The sequence below is a fragment of the Moschus berezovskii genome, chromosome 9 (assembly GCF_049115385.1).
Source record: "Moschus berezovskii isolate FMDL1 chromosome 9, NW_MosBer_1.0, whole genome shotgun sequence".
NCBI lineage: Eukaryota > Metazoa > Chordata > Mammalia > Artiodactyla > Moschidae > Moschus > Moschus berezovskii.
In genome coordinates, this window is record NC_142468.1 from 15,776,213 (window position 1) to 15,787,161 (window position 10,949).

The following is a 10,949-nucleotide window of genomic DNA, read 5'->3' on the forward strand; positions in this document are numbered from 1 at the left end:
TTAGCAGCAGCAGCAAGTTTCTAATAGTTAGTGCTGTTGCTCATCGTCCACGGATCAAGTTTTGAGAACCACTATTCTATAAAATGGAGAAGGCAATGGCAACCCACTCCAGTACTCTTGCCTGGAGAATCCCACAGACGGAAGAGCCTGGTAGGTTGCAGTCCATGGGGTCGCTAAGTGTCAGACACGACTGAGCGACTTCACTTTCACTGTTCACTTTCATGCATTGGAGAAGGAAATGGCAACCCACTCCAGTGTTCTTGCCTGGAGAATCCCAGGGACGGGGGAGCCTGGTGGGCTGCCGACTATGGGGTCACAAAGAGTCGGACACGACTGAAGTGACTTAGCAGCAGCGGCAGCCTCTTTTCCCACCAAGTAGCAACAGTGCCACCGTGGTCTGTTTCTGGCTGCCGTCCACAGTGAGGTATCACTCCAGGAGCTTTTGGTACAGGCTGGTAAGATCCCCATCCAATAATCCATTGATGTTTCTTTCACCAACTCCGGGCTCTGTCTTCAGTCCCCAGGCTGGGCAACTACAAGGCTTGTTGGCCTGTAGCGTGCAGCCCAACAATTAAAGAGCCACTCAGGAGGCCAGGGAAACTCCCGTGAACACTGAGATGTCAAGAATTATGAATGGGAATGGAAAATTGCAGGGGTAATCCCGAGGTGGCCGTCCACCAGCATGTGGCGCCCTGTGGCAGCTGACCATCATGGGAGATGTCTTTCTCTTCCATTATACTGGTGGTGTCCTGTTAAACCTCAGAGTCTCTTTCTAGCTTAAAAGGAGCAGCCCCAGGCTCCTGGCTCATCTGACTGCACAGGGGTTGCTGGTGAACACAGACAGAACCTCAAGGACTGAGATGATCTGTCAAATACTTAGGTGTTATCTGATCCCTAAATAGTTACGGGCACAGGCTGTAGGGATATTAACTGGGGGGACAGACTTGTGAGTTGGACGTGGCCAGTTACCTGGAAGAGCTTGCTTGGGGCCGGTGGCAACAGCAGACTAGTAAGTGCACCCCTGGGCCTCTGGGGCAGCTACGGATATAGGCAGGGCTGCCATACAGTGCGATGGGCACCAGCCCTTTGCATCTACAGAGCATTACAGCAGGTGGAAGACCTTACAGATGGTCTGCCTGGGTCATCCAGGAATGCAGAAAAGTCACTATTCAGGGTCTAGAACAGCTGTGCATGATATAAGGACCCCACCCACCATGGACATTGGACAGCAACCCAGGAATCCACATTACCAGCCACAAAGTTCAGAAATGGGCTGATAAAAATGACAAACACTGGCACTTCCACCTGTCCACAGCCCCACCACTGTCTGGCTGATTGGAAGGATGAAGAAACTACCTAAGCAAGAGTTAGATGGGAAACCTGCTCTCTCAACACAAGGAGCAGAGGGCTGACTGGAGCCCTACTGCTGTAACTGAACATCCCAGGAGCAGGCATCCCGGCACCGTGCTGCGTTAACCCACAGAGGCCACTAGTCAACACCATGCGAGTTCAACCGTTAACTGTGGAGGGACCCCTGCCAACTATCAGTCAGGACAGTGGCTCAGGTTTGCCTTTGCCACAGGACCCACTCGGGGGATCACATTATAAAAAACCGTAGGACAGGAGGATAGGTCCCTGGTGGTTTGGGTTTGCATGCCGTGGGGAACAGGAGTAGAAGGGAACTTAGATTTCACCTGTCTTCTACCTGCCCCACTCAAGACCACTCAGGAGGCTGCTGCTGCTGCTAAGTCACTTCAGTCGTGTCCGACTCTGTGCGACCCCATAGACGGAAGCCCGCCAGGCTCCCCCATCCCTGGGATTCTCCAGGCAAGAACACTGGAGTGGGTTGCCATTTCCTTCTCCAATGTGTGAAGGTGAAAAGTGAAAGTGAAGTCTCTCAGTCGTGTCTGACCCATAGCGACCCCAAGGACTGCAGCCTACCAGGCTCCTCCATCCATGGGATTTTCTAGGCAAGAGTACTGGAGTGGCTTGCCATTGCCTTCTCCGACTCAGGAGGCTAGGCACCATCATATTAACCCTGTGCTCTGCTGTTAATCCACCTCTCCAGTACTTGGCATCAGCTGTGGGGACTGAGGGGGCCAGCCAGGACAGAGACCTCAGGTAGAGGCGGTGTGATCTCAGAGTGCTGGCATGGCTTGTATTCTGCTTAATGATCACGATCTCCCCTGTATTGTGCCTGTTAAACATCTTCCATTTCATCCCTAGTCTGAGTAGAGGGAAATCTGTTTGCAGACTGGGTAACAATGGTGGCCTCCCTGTGAAATGAGTCTGCTGTCTGGGTCTGCAGTGAGATGCCATTGTTTTCTTACCAAGCTTGCAGGCCTGCAGGTGCAGCCCAACAAGTCCTTTGATCTTTTTTTCTTTTATTTTAGATTGGATTGTTTAGTTTTTTTGCTGTTGAGTTGTATGAGTTCCTTTATATTTTTTGGATATTGACAGTTCATTATATACACGGTTTGCAAATATTTTTCTCAGTCCATAGGTTGCTTTTTCACTGTGGGGATTGTTTGCTTGCTTTTTCGCTGTGTTGACTATAGATGCTTTTAAAACATATATTTTTATTTCTTATTTGTCTTTGGCTGCACTGGGTCTTCGATGCTACGTATAGGCTTTCTCTAGTTGCAAAGAGCAGGGGCGACTCTATAGTTGCAGTGCATGGCCTTCTCACTGTGGTGGCTGCTCTTGCTGCAGAGCGCGGGCTCTAAAGCACACAGGCTCAGCAGCTGCAGCTCTAGAGCAGGGGTGCAGCAGTCGTGGTACATGGGCTTAGCTGCCCTGTGGCATGCGGAATCTCCCGAGACCAGAGACTGAACCCACGTCCTCTGCATTGGCAGGTGGATTTCTTAACCAATGGACCACTAGGAAAATCCTGTGTGGATGTTTTTTAGTTTGATACAGTCTCACTTGTTTATATTTGCTTTTGATGTCATAGTCAAAAATCATCACCAGGGCAATATCAAGCAGCTTTTCCCATATATTTCCTTCTAGGAGTTTTTATGTTTTCAGGTCTTATATTCATTGCAGGTCTTTAATCCATTTTTAAGTTGATTCTTGTTTATGATGTAAGATGAGTCTGATTTAACTCTCTTGCATGTAAGTGTTGTTTTCCCAGCATCATTTATTGAAGACATTATCCTTTCACCATTGTGTATTCTTGGTGTCCTAGTCAAAAACGTGTTGACTGTATATGCTCGAGCTTATTTCTGGACTCTCAGTTCTGTTCCACTGACCTATGTATCTGACTTTATGTGGTACCATACTGTTTTTTGGTACAGTGGGCATGCATTTATTTAGAAATCTGTATTTTCATCAATACAAATGAGACTACATAGAAAGATATAAAGTGGGGTGGAGGGGAGAGAAGAGAAAACTAACAACAGCAACAGAAATGGTAAAATACTTAGGAATAAGATTACAAAAATTGCATATCTTCCTATATACATTAGAAAAACACAATGACTTGACTTGAACTGGAAAGACAAGCCATGGTGGAGAGGAAGAAATTTTCCTCTACCCTTCTAGATTCTTCTGGCTGATCTAAGAATTAAACTGACATGAGACTGATTAACAGGAGAAAAATCAAACTTTTAATAACATCTTCCCAGGTGACTCAGAGGTACAGAATCAGAAGACAGAAGAGACACAGGTTTGATCCTTGGATTGGTGAGATCCCCTGGAGAAGCACATGGCAACCCACTCCAGAATTACTGGAAAAATCCCATGGACAGAGGAGCCTGGTGGGCTACAGTCCATGGGGTTGCAAAGAGTCGGATATAACTGAACACACACACGACAGCCAAAGTAGCCAACTGCCCTAGGAACGCAAAGCATTAGGTGGCTAAAAAATCATGTCCCTACATGTTCTGTGTCCTCTCTAGACCCTCTTCAGGTGATGAAATTGGCCAGACTCTGGCCTAAACGAATGCTGATTAGCAAGTGCTTTTAGTTTCAGATGACAGTATTGGGAATAGAGCCTGGATCTTTCCTCAGCAAATTAAATCTTTTAGCCTGCCACCTGTATTGACGTGTTTTCCACACATGTGGATAATGTTCATCTCATTTTCAGAACTTTCTCCAGCATCTGAGGATCATCACATGGCTTTTTGCCCAATAAGAACTGTGGAAAAATCCAGCACTAGTCCGTATAGAGTGTGTATGCTCACAAGGTCTAAATCTGTGCTCCTGCGACTCCACAGGGAGCTACTCTAAACTATGTCCAGACAGAGTCCTAGTTTGGGTTAAGAAGAAAGCTGGAAGACAGAGGCTATTTTTGGCTGGTTTTCCCTTTTTCATTTTGAACATGAAAAAAAATGGGATGGGAACTCCCAGATGTACATTAACCGGCTGCCCAACTTAGGATGGCTTAGGGGAAAGGAAATTTTTCTAGAATGCTGTTGCTGCTGCTGCTGCTGCTAAGTCATTTCAATCATGTCGGACTCTGTACGACCCCATAGACTGCAGCCCACCAGGCTCCAAACTCCCTGGGATTCTCCAGGCAAGAACACTGGAGTGGGTTGCCATTTCCTTCTCTAATGCATGAAAGTGAAAAGTGAAAGTGAAGTCGCTCAGTCATGTCTGACTCTTCATGACCCCATGGACTGCAGCCCACCAGGCTCCTCTATCCATGGGATTTTCCAGGCAAGAGTACTGGAGTGGGTTGCCATGGCCTTCTCCATTTTCTAGAATAGTGGTTCTCAAAGCTTGATCCATGGACGAAGAGCAACAGCACTATTAGAAACTTGCTGCTGCTGCTGCTGCTAAGTCACTTCAGTCATTTCTGACTCTGTGCGACCCCACAGACAGCAGCCCACAAGGCTCCTCCATCCCTGGGATTCTCCAGGCAAGAACACTAGAGTGGGTTGCCATTTCCTTCTCCAATGCATGAAAGTGAAAAGTGAAAGTGAATTCTCTCAGTTGTGTTCGACTCTTCGCGACCCCATGGACTGCAGCCCACCAGGCTCCTCCGTCCATGGAATTTTCCAGGCAAGAGTACTGGAGTGGGTTGCCATTTCTTCCTCCGTTTTCTAGAACAGTGGTTCTCAAAGCTTGATCCGTGGACAAAGAGCAACAGCGCTATTAGAAACTTAGGAGGAATGCAAAGTTGCAGATCCACCTGGACCTACTGAGTCAAACTCTGGAGGTGGAGCCTGGTCATTTGTGTCTTAACAAGCATTTTAGGAGATTCTGATACATGTTCAAGCGTTAGAAAAATCCTACCCTCAACTTACAGCATGTAATTGGTAATCACTTGGTTAAGTAACTGGATTGGATACTTTTCATTTACTCTTGTTTGTGTACAAACAATGGTGGAAACACACAGAGATCAGGATGCATGGCTTGTAGTCAGATAACTGCTTAGAGTTAGCATCAGAGCCTAGGTTCCTTGATTTCCAGAAAGTAGAAACGTCTAGTCTTTTAAGAAGAATAAGGCAGTGTGAGGTAGGCAGAGAAGAAAAGGAAAGGGAGGAGGAAAGAAAAACCATGTATTTCAGACCTGGGTCCCTAAGACATCAATTCTTAAGACAATCACAGAATTCAAACACCAGTGATCTTCAAGACAGCCTTACAGTTAAACATTTCAACAATCCTATGCCCCGCGACACTCAGCATTATTGAGGGCGTTGTTCACATCTTTGAAAGAACAAACATCCCACCAGAGATGTGTCTGGTACTTCAGAACTTTCTCCCAAACAACTCGTTTGCTTTTATCTCCTAGACACTGAGAAGGGAATTGTTGATTATGCTTCCTTCTTCTGGAAAACTCAGAATCAAATTAGCAAGTGCACATCAATCGGCCTTTGGTAGAAGAGCCTCGTGTGGCTGTCTTATTTTCCTGCCTTCATTTCCCCCGCCTGATGTTGCTCCCTGACCGTCTACCTTGCTGCATTGTTCGTGGTTTTGTCAGACATCTCAAATCCTTTTAGGAACAAGACTGGCGATATGAATTCAAAAGGTGGAGGAACTCTTTTCCCAAGCAAACTGAAAACCTGGTAGGAGCAGAAGGGTGACAAGCCACTGGTCCAACGGGAACTGCTGGCCGAGGGCAGAGCAATCCAGATCAGCCTTTGAAAAAGCAAGAGCAAATAGAGGGAAAGACAGCTGTTAGTGGCAGAAAACTTGGTCCAAGTTGTTTTCTAGAGTTGAGAAAGGGGGAGGTGGAGAGGAAATTGAGTTCTAGCTTCTCCATCTCATGAAATGGACCTATTTCTGTCTTCCTTCGTCTAAAGACTAAGTCAGCATCCACACAAGACTGGCCTACCTTCTGGACCCAAGCCTTTCTCCCTTTGGGTATAACGAACCAGCTACAGGGACAGACCACCCTGATTCCACTCGGCTCAGAGTTCCCGGGGAGACGGGCTGGCTTCACGACAGGGAAGCATAGACAATTAAGGGCCTCTGGTTCAGGTTTATTGCAAAACTGAAAGAATATTGCTTTGATTTCCTATCTAGTTTGGAACAGGTCAAGGGTATTTTCCCTGGGTACCTATCTTGGAGGGACTTATTTCAGCTTCAAGGCAGGCTGACTGGAAAGGACTCGGGAGTCAGCCACAGAACAGGGTGGTGGGGGCTGTGTGGATGGGCCCACTCCCCCAGCCAGGAAAATTTCCATCCACAGCTCCATCAGAACTGCAGCGTCAACCTTGATCAGTCCCTTCTGAGACCAGTTACATCCGTAACGACACCTCTGCACCTGCCCCTTCCCCCAGGGCATGACAGATGAGAGGCTTCATGGAACAGGTCCCTGAGCTGCGATGGGAATCCGTCTCGCTCCACTGCAGGAAAAATATATATCCCTGAACAGCTGGGAGGAATTCCTTCATTATTCACCTGCAGTCTTAGGCAGGTCCTCACTTTCTCATTTTACAAGAAAAAAATGAAAACCGATTGGATGGCATATTCTGATAAGGCTTGTTTTTAAACACCAGGTTGGATGGAATAGAGGAGGTGGTAGAGAGAGCACTAGGAACAGAGGATTTGTGGAGCCTGGGCCCTGGAGACGAAGAGTAGAGCTGCCCCTGCAGGCGGGAGGCCAGGAAGCTTCCCAGGGTGGCCTGCATGCACAGAGAGCACACAGGGTCAGCTCAAGGATGCAGGCTTATGTCCCCCTCCAAAGCTTTCTGTTGGGAGCAGCTCACAACTGTCCAACAATCAGACTGGGGGAGCTGTGTAGAGAGGAGAAGACAAATTATATCAAAGGCAGAGACGGTCACAGTGTGAATAAAGTGCCAGGTGGGCACCCAGAAACCACACACTCTGTTTCCACAACAGAAGAAAGTGCGGGCATATTGAGAAGGTGGAAATCCTTAGAGTTCTCATGAGGGTGCTTACCCTCCAGAAGCTCATCCTAAGGTCAGGGGAAGCAGGCCAAGAGGAGATCATGGGGCAAGAAGCAGGAAAGGCAAGTTGGGTGGAGTATACCACAGTCATCCTGGCTAGGAGGAGGACCCGGCCAGCTCAACCAGTGCCCATAGGGGTCACACTACCGCCTCCAAGGCAATATGGTGGTGATAGTGATATCTGACCATTTGGTCAAAGGCTGGAAGATTCATTCAGCTAGAGGCAGAGTATCTGACCAGTTCTTAACTAGCCTTCAGTATTAAACTGAGGCATAGCCAACACCCACATTCATTTTCTATGCCATTTAATTAATTACCACTAACTTAGCATCTAGGGGCTCAGATGGTGAAGAGTCTGCCAGCAATGCAGGAGAAATGGGTTTGATTCCTGGTTCGGGAAGATCCCCTGGAAAAGGAAATGGCACTCCACTCCAGTGTTCTTGCCTGGGAAATCCCATGGACAGAGGAGCCTGGCGGGCTATAGTCCACAGGCTCACAGAGTCGGCCATGACTGAGCGACTATCACTCGCATCTTTAAAGACACGTTCACGATGTATAGTCTCTGTGGGTCAGAAGTCTGCACACAGTTAGTCTGAGTTCTTTGCTGAACGGCCTCAGGTGTCAGCTGGGGCTGTGCTTTCATCAGAGACTCAACCAAGGGACCTGCTGCCAGGCTCCTTCAGATTATTAGCAGATATCATGTCCTTGTTGCCAGAGTGTGGGTTTTAGTTTCCTGTTGAATCTACCCTCATCTCCTAGTGACTGAGCACTGTCCTTTGTCACCTGACCTGCTTTCTTCCTGCAGCTTGCTTCTCCAAAGCCAGCAATAGAGAGAGGGTGGGGTGGCAGGGAGAGGGAGACCAAGGAAGAGAAAGGTGGCCAGCAAAGTGGAGTCTTACACAGCATAATCATGGGTGTGACAGCCATTGCCTTTACTGTATTTATAGAAGGAAGCCAGTCAAGAGGAGGGGGTTACACAAAGGTATAGACATCAGCAGGACAGCCATGAACAAGCCGTGTCTTAGAGGGAGGTGGTGAAGGAGACGGAGGCAGAGAAGCAGGAGGGTGAGAAAGAATCTGGAAATTAAAGAACATGTGGGATTTAAAACTATACCGCAAACCTCAGTATCTGGACTGCATTTGGATCCTGATGTTTTTAATGTTTAAAAAAACCTGTTGATTATGAAACAGTTGGAAACTTGAATGTCAACTGGATATTTGAAGATATTAAGAAATTATTAAAATTTGAAATTATATTTGTGGACTTTCAGGAAGCAACAGTTCGAACTGGACATGGAACAACAGACTGGTTCCAAATAGGAAAAGGAGTACGTCAAGGTTGTATATTGTCACCCTGCTTATTTAACTTGTATGCAGAGTACATCATGAGGAACGCTGGGCTGGAAGAAGCACAAGCTGGAATCAAGATTGCCAGGAGAAATATCAATAACCTCAGATATGCAGATGACACCACCCTTATGGCAGAAAGTGAAGAGGAACTCAAAAGCCTCTTGATGAAAGTGAAAGAGGAGAGTGAAAAGGTTGGCTTGAAGCTCACCATTCAGAAAACAAAGATCATGGCATCTGGTCCCATCACTTCATGGGAAATAGATGGGGAAACAATGGAAACAGTGGCAGACTTTATTTTTGGGGGCTCCAAAATCACTGCAGATGCTGATTGCAGCCATGAAATTAAAAGACACTTACTCCTTGGAAGGAAAGTTATGACCAACCTAGATAGCATATTAAAAAGCAGAGACATTACTTTGCCAACCAAGGTCTGTCTAGTCAAGGCTATGGTTTTTCCAGTAGTCATGTATGGACGTGAGAGTTGGACTGTGAAGAAAGCTAATCGCCCGAAGAATTGATGCTTTTGAACTGTGGTGCTGGAGAAGACTCTTGAGAGTCCCTTGGACTGCAAGGAAATCCAACCAGTCCATCCTAAAGGAGATCAGTCCTGGGTGTTCATTGGAAGGACTGATGCTGAAGCTGAAGCTCCAATATTTTGGCCACCTGAAGTAAGAACTGACTCACTGGAAAAGACTCTGATGCTGGGAGGAATTGGGGTCAGGAGGAGAAGGGGATGACAGAGGATGAGATGGCTGGATGGCGTCACCGACTTGATGGACATGAGTTTGAGTGAACTCTGGGAGTTGGTGATGGACAGGGAGGCCTGGTGTGCTGTGATTCATGGGGTCGCAAAGAGTCGGACACGACTGTGCGACTGAACTGAACCTTCTAGAAATTCATACTGAAATATAAAAGATAAAATAAAATGACAATAGTATTTCTTTATGTAGCTATGAGAGTGAGAGAAGGTAGAGTTATGAATGAGGTAGGCACCCCAGAGGCTGATGGCTGTGGGGCTGGGATGATGGGCACATGGGAGTTCATTAAGTTATTAAGCTTTCATAGGTACTCAAAAGTCTGTATAATAAAAGCTTAAAAATAAACATGAGTATATACCCTTATTAGTAATCATTATTAGTAATTTCCAGGGGATCTTCCCAACCCAGGTCTCCTGCATTGCAGATTCTTTACCATCTGAGCCACCAGAGAAGCCCCATTAGTAATCACAGACAAGCAAAAACCATGCTAAATCACTTTGTGTCTATCAAATTGCCAGAAATTTTTTTATGTGACGGTACCCATTGCAAAATGAGGATGTGATGAAACAGGGGCTCGATGCGTTGCTGGGTGGGGACGGGGAGGGGGTGGAATGTAAGAAATCATCTTGATAATATGTATCAAGAGTCTTAAATGTTCAATATTCTTTGATCTAATAATTCCATTTCTAGGAATTTACCCTAAAGGAATAGCCCTCAAAATGGACAAAAGTTATGCATAAAGATAAGCATTACAGGACGTATTCCAAAGAGCAGTCCAGCCCTGGCCGCTGAAAAGTCTAACGTTGTGATTTACGACGGGTGCTTCGGGCCTGTGGGGGCTTCCCTGGTGGTTCAGCTGGTAAAGAATCCCCCTGCAATGCGGGAGACCTGGGTTCGATCCTTGGGTTGGGAAGATCTCCTGCAGAAGGGAATGGCTACCCACTCCACAGTGTTCTGGCCTGGAGAGTCCATGGGGTCGCAAAGAGTCGGACACAACTGAGCGACTTTCACATTTTTCTTGGGCCAGCTGGTGTCCACTCTGTGTCTGGAGGGACTGGAGACTAAAGGGGCATTCTCCCAGGGAACCTTCGGATATGGTTTACCTGTAACCTCTAGACATCAAGGCTCAGTGAGCTTCCTTGGTTGGCAGCACTGATACATGTCACACACCGTTGCCAGAAAAGTAACACTGTCTGTGACTCCGTGGTAGAGGACTGCTGGAAGCTCTTCCCCTTGCTGATTCTCATCTTTGTTTTGAGCTGTGATAAACCGTGGCCACAAGTATAACAGCTATCAGTGAGTTCTGTGAGTCCTACAGTGAATTATGGAAACTCAAGGTGGTCTTGCTGCTGTTGCTGCTGCTGCTAAGTCACTTCAGTCATGTCCAACCCTTAGAGACCCCATGGACTGCAGGCTACCAGGCTCCTCCATCCATGGGATTTTCTAGGCAAGAGTACTGGAGTGGCTTGCCATTGCCTTCTCC